The sequence below is a fragment of the Oreochromis niloticus genome, linkage group LG18, assembly GCF_001858045.2.
Source record: "Oreochromis niloticus isolate F11D_XX linkage group LG18, O_niloticus_UMD_NMBU, whole genome shotgun sequence".
Taxonomy (NCBI): domain Eukaryota; kingdom Metazoa; phylum Chordata; class Actinopteri; order Cichliformes; family Cichlidae; genus Oreochromis; species Oreochromis niloticus.
The window spans coordinates 18,171,600-18,185,905 of record NC_031982.2 but is presented as its reverse complement, the minus strand read 5'-3'; the positions used below and the strand labels follow the sequence as shown (position 1 = coordinate 18,185,905).

The window sequence follows — 14,306 nt, the reverse complement described above, 5'->3', positions numbered from 1 at the left end:
AGTGGCCAGTATTTTTCTCTTTTTGACTGCTTCTATTTAAAGGTTTCTTATTCTGCATTTTTTTTTTTCAGTCTTTGGCCTCATTCAGTTAGAACAATTCTTGCTCCGGCCTCATTATCCTGTGTTGTTGTGCTGTTTTTATTAATACTAATGATCCAGGTGAAAACTATTGCCCACAATACTGAAATTCTAATAGGATTAAAAATAGTATCGTATTTATATGCCTGGAATAAGGTGGATTTTGGTAATGAATGGTCTTGCACTTTTCTTTTCCTTTTTTGCTTCCTTTCTCCTGATTACACCGGGGAATGCTGATTAAAATATTGCGCTTCGTGGATTGTTAAAAAGTCCACCTTCACAAGCCGGAGCGAAAACAGCAGAACACGCTCGCGCTTTAACGCATGCATAAAATCTGAACACCCGGGAGATAAATGTTTAATATTAGCCTTAATGCGCGCGGTCATAATTGGCATTAGGATCCTAATCCGCGCGCTCCCTGGCGATCCGCTCCAGGTTTTGCGTGCTGTCCTCAACAGCCAGCTGCTGCAGAGCAGGGGACCGGTGCGCCGTTTCTCCTCGCCTTGTTTGCCTCCAGTCCGGCTGTAGCTCTGACTGTCTGCACGGCGTGTGGATGAGGCGCAGAGGGAACAACCGAGGGAACGCACTGAAAACCAGCCTGAAGAAGTCCTATTAGCCCCCTCCGTGCTTTATCTGCGAACCCGACCGCTGGAGACTTTAAGAAAGACTTATCAGTGCGGGAGCAGAGCTCGGAGTTTGATTTTTTTAAACGAGACTGGGGCGCATCTCCGTCTCCTTGAAGTGATCCCTTTTTTATGCAGTCTATCCGTAGCGCTCCCGTCGGAAGGAGCCTGGGTGCATGCACAAGAGGAGGAGGAGGAGGAGGCGGGGGAGTAACGATCATTACTTTTGAACAGACCCTTCGCCATGGAGCTATTCGTCCGGTCCCGGGCGCGTTGGCTGGAAGAAGAATAGATACCTGGCACGGGAAACCCCACCTTTCTCTTCCACTGTGAGGAAAGTGGAGCATGCAGCCGAACCCCAGCCGTCTTTGTGCGACCCGCTGTTTAGTTTCTGGGGGCCTCTTCTGAAAAAGAAAAGAAGGGAGAGACGGAGAAGAAGAAGAAGAAGAAGAAGGGGGCTCCTGGTGTTGATCTGAGATTCACACTCCGCGCCGGGATCCGTATTTTGGCACGGCGTATACCCTCTGTAAGTAGCCTTTAAAAGCGGATGTTTTGAGTCTTTCAGGGGAAATGCTGGGTTATGTCTCGCTGAATCAATACCATTTATTTACACTCCCAGGATAGGATAAGGCAAATGTCAGAAAACGGGCCCACGGGCTCCTCCGGCAGTTTAAAACTGTGGTGATGGGATCAATATAAAGCCCAGAGTATAGGCGACGTTATTTTTAAGTGGCTTTCGCATCCAGACTTTTAATTAATGTGAAGTTGCTTAGTTACTGAGATATAGATATATTTCCATGTAATTTACCTTAAATGCCCACTGAGAGGTGCTTTTTAAAAAAACGATTATTCTATGACAGTTCTTGTGTTTTCACATTACAAATTGGATTTTTTTTTAATTAAGATGCACACATGACAAGAAAATCTCTTAGCATGAAGCTGAAGCCTGTTTTTTTTTTGTAAGGAAAAACAAACAGAAATTGATTTATATTTATAGGATATTTAGGAGTGATAATCAAAAAAAAGAGAGCTCACACAAACATCTCCACCCAGTCCAGGACACCAGGAGCTAAGTAGTTGGATGTCAGTTACTGTCTCCATTTACTTCTCCATTTTGCGGCTATAAAATAAGATCATTTCACAGGGCATGTATAATTCACAGACCAGAGTCAGCCATGTGTGATGATGGGACACACTCACAAACACACTCACACTCTCTGTCTCTCACGTACACACACACGCGCGCACACACACACACACACAGTTTTTACAGGCAGAAGGCACCATATCCCAACCTCACGTGAAGCTTTTAGAGATAGGGAGGAACAGACTAAAGCAAGAAGCCAGAGGAGAGCATGACTGTGCTGGGCAGACGTGGGAAGGTTAAATAACGTTTACACATAATCCATACTGTCTATACCAGATCAGGATGGTGGTGCAACATTATATAAGCTAAGTTGGGGAAACTGAAAGCTTCCCTTTCATATGCTTATATAACAGCTTCATGCAGAAAAGTATGGATGAGCTGGCCTTAAAAGAAACCTGACAAAATTCACAATTCAGTCGCGAACTAAAAAGGGGGGAAAAAAAGGCAAAAACTGCAGCATTATATAAGCTATATGCACAGTGTGACTAATTGTCTCGCCACCAGACAAATCCAGGCATATTTTGGGGCTGTGGCGGATAAGTTTTTTTGTGTCGTGTCGGTCAAAGACAAAAAAAAAAGTCTCCCCCGGCTGGGATGATGCTCAGAGCGTCTGGTTAATACTGACGTACCCATCAGTGATTGCTGAAGATGAAAAGGTCACTTCCTCCCCTGCCGATAGGAGGCTTTACTGTTGAATATAGATGTTGCGCTTTAAAAAAAAATGCCTGTATTTCAATTCGGGGGGGTGGGGGGTAGGTCTGTGTCTTGAAACAAGTGCTTGGACAGTGAATGGTAGGAATTCAAGGAGAAGGAGGGGAAGGGAGGAGGAGGAGGGGGACAAATGGTCTGTTGCCTCCCTCTACCCTGTTTCTACCTCCACTCCATCTCTCGCCCACCCCAGACATGCTGGTTTAGTCCATTTGTCTTGTGTTTTCTTGGGAGGAAGTGCCATCTCATCTCACATTGCGCAAATGGTTTCAGTGCATGCTAGTGTGAATTCTAGCGGGTTTTTGTAACTGCCAATTTCCATATCAAAGTGTCTGCATTTCAATAGGGAGAACTTGAGCTACCAGCCCCCTTCCTCTAAGCAGTTTTGTTCTGATAGAGAATTGCTGCTGCTGCTGTTGCTGGTGGAAGCTACTGACAGGATTGCTGGACACTGCAGTTGGTCATGGTTTATGTGTGTGTGCGGGAGGCAAGTGTTTGTCTTGGAAACAGATTTAGTGTGGATTGGGAGAATTTGCTGGCCGTAAGCTTAACACCAAAAGCCGCGTATTTAGCGGAAATTCTGGACGCCGTTCAGAGACGTGGTCATGTTAAAAAAGATTTTGCCTGTTAAAACATTTTCGCTCAGTATTTCTCGGGGCGAGCGTAGACCAGTAACAAAGATCTGTGTTTCAATCTCTTTAGGAGAATGGGACACCATCAGAGCAATCATGGCGATTGGGGGAAAAAAGAAAAGAACTGAAGTTGCTGAAAATATGTTTACTCGCTTTTAACTGGCGTTTTGGTCACCGCGGCCTGCATCTAAAAAGGCTCCAAAATCAATTTGCTTTCAGTCGCTTTCTGACAAAATAAATGGTTTAATTCCAAAACCGAGCGAGCGTAGATGTAATGACACGGAGCATTCAAGCTTTGTGTACGACTCTCGAGAACCTAGCGGTGTTGTTTTTCTTGTCACAGAGATAATATTTATTTCCAATTCTGTGCAGCTGTTGTTTGTCAGAGAAGGAATGCGGCAAGACGCTGTTTATTTTGATGGATTCGTCTTTTTTTCTCCCCCCCTTTCCCTTCTCCTCCCTTTGTGTGGGGATACGTGGCCTAATGTTCACAGCAATTTTAGGCAGGTTAAGTAGATGAAAATAAACACTCGCACGTTTGCACTGCGTACAAGGAGAGACACGCAAAAAAAGCCATTTCTTTGCTTTGTGCGTGCCCTTACTTTGAAAATAGGATCAGCATAGGTTAATAGTGAAAGAAAGTGCAGCGTGTGAGATGTTATTACACAGAGACAGGGAATGGAAATGCCATTGGAAGCGCGGTAGGGGTCGGTGGCCCCTTCGTGGTCATCCTGCTCCTGGGTAATAACATGAGCCAACCGCTTCCCAACCTTCAAGAGGAGAGACCTCGCTGCTTCCTCTCCCTCCTATGTTTGGACAAAATATGATCACAAAACTTGTGAAAGAGGCGAGAGTAGGAGGCCGCTGTTCCGTGTTGAACCAAAGAGCAGGATAGAGAAGGCTGAGGAGGTGGGGGGGCGGAGGTGGATAAAGCAGGACTTCACCTGCCATCTTCACTCACGACGGGCGGGTTTGACAGCTGTCTTGTTCAGTTCCTCTGACTGGCTCGCTGCGAAAAAGTTGGACAAACAAATGGACAGGAAGAAGGTCTGAGAGGGGCGGCAGGTGGGATTATATTCATCTTAGTAGAGAAGCACACTTTAGATGCTTTTCTCATGAATGGTTGAATTCTCCTTCCCTGTTAAGACTGACTTACTCCTGTGTTGTCTACAATGGCTTCTGACAAAGCTCAGAGAGCAGGGCTGCCTTCATTGTGTATGTGTAGGAGGACAGGGCAGCAGCAACCGTGGTGAGTTTGGTGAGTCAGGAAAGAAACAAGAGTGGGGAAGAAACCATGCTGCGGTGTGCTGAGCCGAGCCCGGTTCTTCAAATTATTAAAAAGCTGCTGAAGAGGAGAAGTACATGCATTCTGCTCTGTTGATGTTGCTATCAGTGGAGGGATTTGGCATCAGTGCTCCTTCTAAGATGGATTTTGTCCTGGCTGAGTGTTGCTGCAAAATGGTCTCAGGTCTGGAGAGTAGTGTCTGAATCTTAGGGGCTGACACCAAACCTGATATTTACCGGTGATGCTCACATCGAAGCGGCACTCTTGCCTGTTAGCCAGAAGGAGGGAGGAAAATGCACAACAGAGGAGTGTGGGCTTAAAAAGAAGAAAGCAAAGGGCATTTTGTTTATTTAACAAAGTGCTCCGGGGTGAGTTTCTCGCTCGCTGCAGAATCCTATCATAGGCATTTTGTGGCTCGCCTCAAAAATAAAGAGACAGATGACTGGAACGAATGATTATGTGTTAGGGTAGTTAACCCGATGGATAGATATATGGTCTCGCTCCTTTTCGCCGAGATCTGAGGGAGAAAAATTCTCTCCCATACTACCACCTCCTGCGTTTAAAATGACAGTTAACTTTCCCCCACTGGTTTAAAAATGGATGTTTAATGATCAACAGAGGCTTGGCGCTTAGGTCTAGTAGTCACGCTGGCTCTAGATGCGCTCACCGCGGAGAAAGCTACCTCCTCTGCGTTGTTAGGGGACTCTGCTCAAACAGAGACCGGTTCTTGAGTGATGGATCGTCAGAGGTCTCTTTGGGGTGTGTGTTAACCCTTTGGAGTGTGCAGATCTGGCCCAGTCGGGGAGCCGTCAGCGGCATGTGATGGATGTGTCCCAGGTCTTTAAGCTCCATATATCAGAAGATTAGCACTGACCTGTGAGCTGTCTGGGCCGCCCTCAGAGCTTCTTCTCCAACACTGGCTGGCATTAGCATATTAGGACACTGCTCTGTCTCAGGGGGATACGAAGATAGGGTTCTTTATTTGGTTCTGCCACAGTATAGGTCACAGGAAGTGTGCAGATTAAAGGCTGAAGGCTTTGTGTTGGTATTAGGTGTATCTGACAGGTCATCTGTCTTGAGCCGAGGAAGCGCTTCTCTCTTCTTCAAATTCCTAAATAGTATCATATAATTATCCCAGAAATTGAAGCTGAGGCCATGCTTCACTGCAGAAAGATCTCCTTGTTCATCCTTCATGGTATTCATGAATCACATAAAAATGGAAATGAGTCGGCTGATGTGGGGTAACATCGTTATTTCTCAAAGAGATCGGACCAGGTATACACCCACACCCATGTTTTATTTTCCAAATGAGTAATCGTCATGGCCTCCGCGCGTGATGGACAGCACGAATTCTGCTATTAAGTGCTTTCGCACAAACATCACAGAAGCATTTGCTTCCCGAGAAGCTACTTAGTGAATTACAAGGCTAAATTGAACATAATATTGGGGTTCTTTCACTTCCTTCAATTTTGCTGCACATTCTTTCAAATGATCATAAAAACGCTTCCACAGTTAGTGCTCTCATGCAGTGCATTTTCTGTCCAACGCTTAAATGTCACCTCCCACGGTATTGCTGGCATTTGTTCTTGTTGTGTCTTTATGTACAGAAAGAATACTTTAAATGCCAATTTTTCAAGGAGCTGTTTTGCTACATTGGGGGACAAAAAGAAAAGAAAAATAAGACGAGAGAGGCACGGGATCACCTGTAGTGTGCCGGCTCTTTGTCTGCCATGTCTAATGGCTATTTGATGCCTACTTGGTGTCACTCGGTGTCTTGTGATGAAGCCAATGTATTTTCAAGGTGAGGAGATATTGTCAAAGCCCTTGAACGTTCCTCGGGCTTTGATTGGCAGGCGTTGTCACAGAAGATGAGGAGTGGTGGGAGTCGCACAGCAAAGAGAATCTATTACCTAGGATTGCGAGGCGTGCTTTCACAATGTGTCAGTGCAGTCAGCCATCTTGCTCTCTCCGTGTCAGGAACAGTCCCCTCATCGGCGCAATGAGGGAGCAGCTTTCAAGTTTAATTTTACTGGTTACCATAAGTGATGTTATTGATGTTTTTCTTCTTACTCGGGTTTCATAGCATGATGAATTAGCTTGTGAAACCAAAAACATTTAGGCGTTCATCATCGTCAGTGTGTAATCTATTTTGTGATTGCTGGCAGTCAATATTAAAAAAGAGAAAGAAAGAACGAAGGAAAAAGAAATGCAACTGGCATTCTGGCAAAAAAAGAGAGAAGAAGAGCAATATAAAACTCAAAATTCAGCTGAGCCCTTTCTTGCTGATTTCCGACATTTCAAAAGCCTCCTTAATACACACTGAGAGGGGCTGCAGGCTCTCAGAGTTGCAGTGAGAGAAGGAAGCCTGTTGTTGATCAGCCAAGCAAATCAGATCTTGATATTTGAAGAGTGGAGTTGTGATTGCTAATCACTCCACTGCTGAGTTTTAATTAGGAGACTCATAAGCATTCTGTCATTTCTCAGCAGAGCATAGTCAAGCATCAGATGTACTTAAGAGAACAAATAATTAGTTGTCTTAGTAGTTAGGGCTACCAAACAAGCACGTGCACGGGTTTTGTTTTAGTTTTTAATTTTATTTTTTTTGGGGGGGTGGTATGGATTAATTAGTATTTTATACTATGTACTTGCATTGATTAAAAATATTACTGCTAACTGTGCTTAATGCGAGCCCGTGTGCTTTTCACATCTTAAATCATATCTTGATCTCATTAAAGGATAAACTGGGGTTGTTTTGAGCCGAGCAGCAGCCGTGCGTGGACACTGTGCATGTGCTTATCACCAAAGGAAGCTTTAAACTATTTTCTTGGGGTTATTGCTATAGATTGGACTGAGCTTATTTTGAATGGGTAGGTTTCTGTCCTGTGCTCCTAAGACCTTTGTTAGGACATTTTAATTACAGCAGAGCTGGATGTAATTGATCTAGGCTTAGAGGGATTTCACTGTCAATGAGAATGAGCCTGGGCGTTAATACAGCCGAGCAAACGCTTCCACCTCTGTGCCACACTAACACACTCACACACACACACACACACACACACGGTGGAGACAAGAGGAGATATGCGGTGGCTGTCCTTTATTTCAGAGAGACCTCTGTGTTTTCCGTGTAACGGTTAAATCAACCTTGCGGGACTGGCTTACATGATAGTGCAGACGAGTGTACCTCTGCCTTTACTTGAACATATCTGTTGCCCACATTGTTGGCACCTGGAGTGCTCTCTTACGGAGCACTTTCTTCACTGGTTCCATGTTGTCACCCACAACCTTGAAATTTTTATAAGGCTGTTAGATAATGCTTCCCGATGAGGGTGAATTATTGATGGTCTTGTTCGTATGAGTGGGACGGGGCAGGCTTTTAACTCTCTGAGCTGCTGGGTCTCTTATCCGGTAACTAAGGGACACCGCACAAACACCCAAAGGAATGATGTACTGGAGGAGGGAGAAAAAAGAAAAGAAAAACGGAGGCAGGGGGCTGAAAATAAAATAAAAGAAGCATGCATCCTTTACGCTACTGTTGGGCTAAGCCACAGCACAAGGGAAACTTGGCAGCAGAGAAAAGCGTTGCATCGACTGAAGCCTTTTCTTTGTTTTTTTTGAAGCATTGAAAAGTGGTGTGGTGGCCGTGTATTGTGCTTATATTTGTTGATTTTTTTTTTCTTTGCAAGGATACACAGAAGTCTGCCTCTTGCGTTTTTTTTTTCTTTTTTGCAGAAACACATGCTTCAAGTTTAGTACATGTGTCAACACAGGATGTGATGTCAGGAGAGAAAAATGGTTCGGATTGCGATCGGACAAATAAAGTTTGTAACCCGGGTAAAGCTGCAGAAACGAGTTGATTAATTGATTAGGCGGTCAAATAAAAAGTGATAACTGATTGATTGTCCCAGAGAAGTAAAAACACAAAGCATTCTTTGGTTTCTGGCTGGATGTTTTTGGCTTTTCTCTCGCTTGTAATCAGAGATAATTTGATGTGTTTTGGGCTTTGGACTTTTGATTGGACAAATCAGGCAATAAGATGTCACACAGATGGATAAATGAATAACATAGATGGGATAATATATAAAATGAAGATAATGATCAGTTCTTTAACGGATCTGGGGTGGTTTTAGCAGGCTCTTACCAAATGTGAAGTCCTTGTGTCCTCTCACAGTTTCAAATTTGATAAATGTGGCTATAAACGCTCAAGGTTTCGGTACATATCTGCTCCAAGGCAGTGTAAACAGTATTTATGAATGCTCTTGGAGGCAGAAACCACACAGCCTTGAGTCTTAATTTGTTTTTTGGTGAAAGTGAGGTCTGAGCTGTTCATTTGACCCTGAATGGCAAACTGTGTAACCTGCTGCACACACAGAGCTCTTCTCTGTGTCTGTCTCTATTGAAAACGTAGCTGCATTCTAGTAAAATCAGTCCTCAGCCATTAATTGTACACCCGCACAACCTGACAGCTGTCCTGATTCTTATAGCTCGCACTTTCATCATTGTCCCAATTCATTCTCTCTCCTCTCGTCTGGGCCTCGTGTTTGCATTACAATGGGGCGAGCAGGACGAACTGGTGGAAATACCGGTAAAGCGTATAATTTCGCAAGCAGAAATCAGCAGCGTTGTGCTTGAAGCTACATTTTGGATTTTATTCTAGCGTCTGCATTTTTCAGCCACAAAAAAATCTTACGTTCGGCCTTTAAAAGCAGCCTGTCTTTTGTCAAATTGTCGCAGGTTTGGTGCATTTAAGGCAAGAAATCTGCCTGATGTCATATTCTGAGTTTAGAGACGCACCCAGCTGTTTAGAGGCTCTGCGTTAGTCTATTTCGATGTGTTGGAGGTCATGTTGCATTCATTCGTCAACCTGCAGTGGTCCATCTCCACAATGAAAATTTAAAGTAGTTTACAGCTCAATCAGCGATAGTCGCTCTTGAATAATAACCCCGAGACTGTCTCAGCGAAGACAGGAACAGCACAAGAAAGCAATTATGTACAAAGAAAACGAGAAAAACAAGTCCAACCAGCTTCCATTTCCCACTGGAAATGCTGTAGATTGATGCCTGTGAGTTGGTTTCCAAAGGAACAGACAGAGGGGGTGGACAAATTAATAGAAACCAATACTGAGAAAATAAAAAAAAAAAGGATTTGTGAAGAAAACAAGCACAAAAACCATCCAGGCCTGCACGTATGTGCATATTAAGTCCATGGCTCATTTCCAGCTCAATACAGCCAAGTTGTGAATGTGGGCAATATGGCTAAAAGATATTAGCTTGAGCATGGGTGAAATACTGAATCTCTGCAGAAGGATTTCTCTAATCGGTGCTTTAATTCAGAGGAATCAGTCTTCAATAAATGATGGTAGATTTGAACAGACAAAGTCGGGATTACTAGGAGTTTGAAATTATCATTATTATTATTTCTTTTAAACAAAATTGATTAAAATTCAGATCTTGAGTCAGAAGAATATTCGGCTCCAAAACTGTCCCTTTGGGACATGCCGGGTGTCTGTGAACTTAATCATATTTTCTGGCTTCTCTCAAACACTGCCACAACTAACATGCCATCAATCATACCCAATTTTCTCTTTTGCTCTTTTTTCAATTAAAGTCTAACTAAATTTCAGTTGCTTCTCTGATGAATGGCGCTTAGCTGAATATACAGTAATGAGTCAGCTTCAAAAGAGACTAAGCACCACATTTGAACATGAAAGTAGCAGGTCTGAGCAGTCATTACTTGAATTAGCAGGTACTGGGCACAGAAAAGAAAATTAATGGAAAATCCTCACGGTCCAAGTTCAACACTGTGCCAGGTATTGTTCATAACTGTTATGGTTGTGTAGCGACAATGCATCGTTTTCAACGTCTTTCCCGATTTTTGAAAAAAGACAACTAAAAACGATTAAAAAAAATAAGAAGCCAAACCATGGTGAAGCAATTTAAACGCAAGAAACATGGGTCAAAGCAATCCAATAATCAAAAATTTCATATCACAGCGGCTCAAACGACTGCATGAAAAACAAAAGTGGGCTCTTGTGCTCAGAAATCCCTTCAATTTGCCGAGCGTTGAGCATCTTTTAGATTATAGTGTTGGTTTCACAGCCTGCAACTTCACTGTTTTGGTCCACTCTCCGTGCTCTCATAGTGTCATTTACGGCAGCAGCAGGCAGTTGTTTTTCACCAAAAAAAGCTTTAGAAACCCTACGCACACTACCTGCCCATCAACAAACCACAGACAGACAAATTTAGCAACTAGCCAATAATGGAGCATTTAGCAGCTTAAGAGCCAGATATTTCCCTCGGGAGTTTTGGAGACCACGGCAGAGCTAAAAGAGAGGGGTGTATTGGCCAGAAATGCGACTCCAAATGAATGATAATGCCGGGCTCTAACTGCTGGATGTGTAATTAGGCAGTTGTTTGCTAACAGATTGAATAAAAACACTTGGTCATCATATGTCAGTGTTTTGTTTACAGCTCCGTCTGCGGGCCCTAATCCTCAAGTCGGACTAAAAAAAAGAGATAGCAAACTTTTAATAAAAAGTGCCGTGGATGGAAAAAAAATAATATTGTGTGGTACTGAGGTTAAACAGGCTCCTATCAGATGTGAACGAAAGCACAAAAATAGAGATATTTACTAGTAAACACCTTAAAAGTCTAAACCGTAAGTTCGCATGTCGCACACCATGATTCGAACAGGCAAACATTCACAAATCGCTTTCATCCAGCGCTCAGCCATAAACCTGCACTTAGCTACTTGGCACCGAAACGCAGACAAAATAAAACTGTGTTAAATGTTTTTCTTGAAATCTAATGAGTTTACCTGCAGAGAAAACCCGTATGTGTCTGCTGTCGACTGTTAAACATGGCGGTGGGTCCGTAATAGCATTGGCAGCCGTCTCGTGGGACTCATTAGGTCTGACGATTACTCCGCACAGTGGTGTAATGGCCAAGGTGTATGAGGCAATTTTACAGGACTACTGTTGCTGCTCCCCGTGTTGCGGCGGTTTTATGAATTAAATCAAATTCCTGGTATGGTTTCCCCTGTCACCGGATATAAACTTCCTTTAACATCATGGAAAACCCTGTAGAGAAGAGTGTGGAGTCAGTTTCCACCTGCCTCCATTCTCACCCAGTCAGAGGCTTTACTCCTATAATTATACACGTTCACGCTATAGTCTTAATATTTTCTCATATCAGCACATTTTTTATGTCTCCAGTCACTGATCTTCAGTTATATAAGAGACGTCCTTAAGGGTTATTTACTATTCCATGTGGTGCTTGATTTGCATTATGTGAGTGCGCACTGGAAAGTAGGTCAGTATATCAGTAATATTAAATATCAGCGCAATTGTTTGACAGTTTTGGGTTGTTCGCATTCATTATTGCAAGCTGGTTCTAATTGAAATAACAAAATGAGCTTTTATGTGTAAAGAGTTTTGCCTGATATAGTTCAGAATACCTAAAGTTTTTCTCTTTTTTTTAATCAATCAGATTATTTTAGGGTTTAATTAGTACATTAGTAGCGTCCGTTAATTTAATATAATTTTCTTACTACATTATTGTTTCTTTAAATGTTTCAGGTGTGTTGTTTTGCTGGATCTCGGGTATAAAAAAGCACAATTAAGTGATTATAAAACACCTGCTGTTAATGCTCTGCCAGCTGACTCATTGCCTTAGATTATTATTTTTATATTTATTTCTTGTCATAGTGTGATATACACTGAGTTGCCATTTTTTGTATTTTTACCTAAAATGGATGCAGCTAAAAGCACGTTTCTGTTATAACCCCCCTCCACCCACTTCATAAAGGTTGTAATACTTTTTGTGGAAAAGGGGTTTAGTGAGTGTGTAATAGTATCAGAAAAAATATATATGTATGTTTATTGGACTTTGTTTCCAGAAATTTCAGAAAACAGCAATTGTGTAGGTGTTTGTTGGAATAGGAGTAGGAAGGCTTCACAATATCTGCGAATGAAATGGCAATTTTATTCACACAGTACACTTCAATATGTTACGCTTAACATAAAAGATAAAAAAATAAAAACCTGTGTGGCTCTACTGTGCCTTAAGGTAATAAAAAACAGCAAAAAAGACTTTACAAAGAAATAAAATACAAGTTACCATACTCACACACACACAAAGTTATTAAGTGCAAGCCTTTGAGAATAAAAAAGGTTTTGAGTCTGTTTTTGAATGTAGACATAGTTGTAGAGTTCAAAGGTCACTTTTAAAACTGTAAACAATAACCAAAAGGAGCAAAATACTTCTTGTTTCTTAGAAAAGTTTAACTCTCTTCACACAAATGCAGACTTTTACTTTGGCGTTTTATATAATAACTTCTTGAAGAAATATATATATATATATATATATATAATGTCCCAGCTCAGTTATTACATTGAATAAGGCGCTTTAGAGAATTTGCTTCTGGAGTGAATCACAGAAAGTTGATATTTTTTCTGTCCTGACAATGAAACCGATTATTATTTCATTTTTTATTTTGCATTTTAACTCAAGCATTATAGAAAAGAAAAAGAAGCGGTTTTCAAACACAAGTAGCGAAAACACCACCAGCTTTTTGTGACTGTGACATATGCATTTCCTGATTTTAAACTTAACTTACCTTGATTTGTGATTAAAAATCTGCCTATCATGAATTTATATACGCAAACAAAAACTCAAAGATGATCTCAAAAAATCAATGCGTATGCGTGAATGTCACTGACTTCTAGGACCCTGATCTAATAGAGACCTCACAGACGTCCCACAGCAGGGAAACACACCATGTGCTGAACAAACACAGATTATGCAAAACAGACTGAATTTTTCACAAAAAAAGCCCTTTAAATGCACTTTAAATTGGACAAACATGGATCGCGATGAGGCCGCAAGGATAGATACATCACAGTATGTGTAGTGAGCCATGAAGATCTCGTTGTGGCAAAGCAGGAACTGCATTAAATTGTTCCCAGTCGAGAGAATCCATATAACTTTAAATAGCTTCTAAAATCTGTAGGAAAATGCAGCGAGCATGAAGTGTAAACCAAGATGTCAGGAGAGACATAACAGCCTGTTTGAGTGATGTACAGTGTCATGTCCTTGTGTTAAAAATAAGATCCGGCTCTGTGAGGAACATTAATGTAGCAGCTCTGTGGGTGAAACACAGCGAGGGAGGGACTGCACCACTGGCAGATTAGAGGAAACTTTAATCAATGTTAAATGAGGTTTAATCCAAAGTTAACTTTTTATTCGGTAATAATTAAACTAAGTAATGAACTAATGCGACTTTGCCAGATGACAAAGTAGACATATAATCAATAATCATGATTCCTTTCATTAAAAAAAAAAGAAAAGGCGAAACCGTTTCCCTTTTGTAGTCTTTCCTTTGATTTAATTGCAAAAATGATTCCTTTGCTTTTGACAGTCCAGCTGAGAAAACCCGAGTGAGATGAAGAGAATACCTTTGCCCTGACTTTTACTTGTCAGGCTACACCCCTGCTCTCTGATTGGTAGTCCTGGCAGGACAGGATGTACTAGTAGAGGCTAGAAAAAAAAATATTGTGAACTCTGCTCTTTTATTTTACTCTAAATAGTCTCTTAAAAAGGTGCCAAAACTGATCGGCATCAAAAACCAGAAGGAAGCATACGTTTGGTCAATAGCAACTTACTATTATTAAAAATGTTTAATAATATATATAAAAATTAATATAGAAATGCTTATATCTATATCTATATAATCTTTACTTGGCCAAACAAGTAGTGCTGGCGTTTCCATATAACCAGTAATTTGCAATAAAGGAACATGTTACTCATTAGATGTATTTAAATATCTAAATGAACCTA

At 41.7% G+C, this 14,306-nt stretch overlaps 1 protein-coding gene across 11 annotated transcripts in view; it reads left to right on the top strand.

Annotated features, from left to right (window-relative positions):
* The first annotated feature begins 537 nt into the window (after window positions 1-537).
* The window catches only part of adgrl2b.1 (adhesion G protein-coupled receptor L2b, tandem duplicate 1), a 90,951-nt gene continuing 77,182 nt past the window's right edge, over window positions 538-14,306 (top strand). For 7 of the 11 annotated variants that reach the window (XM_005476386.4, XM_005476387.4, XM_019348198.2 and 4 more), the window contains exon 1: window positions 538-1,227. The gene's annotated coding sequence lies outside the window, so the exon portion shown is untranslated. The remainder of the gene's footprint in view (window positions 1,228-14,306) is intronic. The other 4 variants (XM_005476385.4, XM_013270386.3, XM_005476384.4 and 1 more) reach the window with 1 other exon arrangement.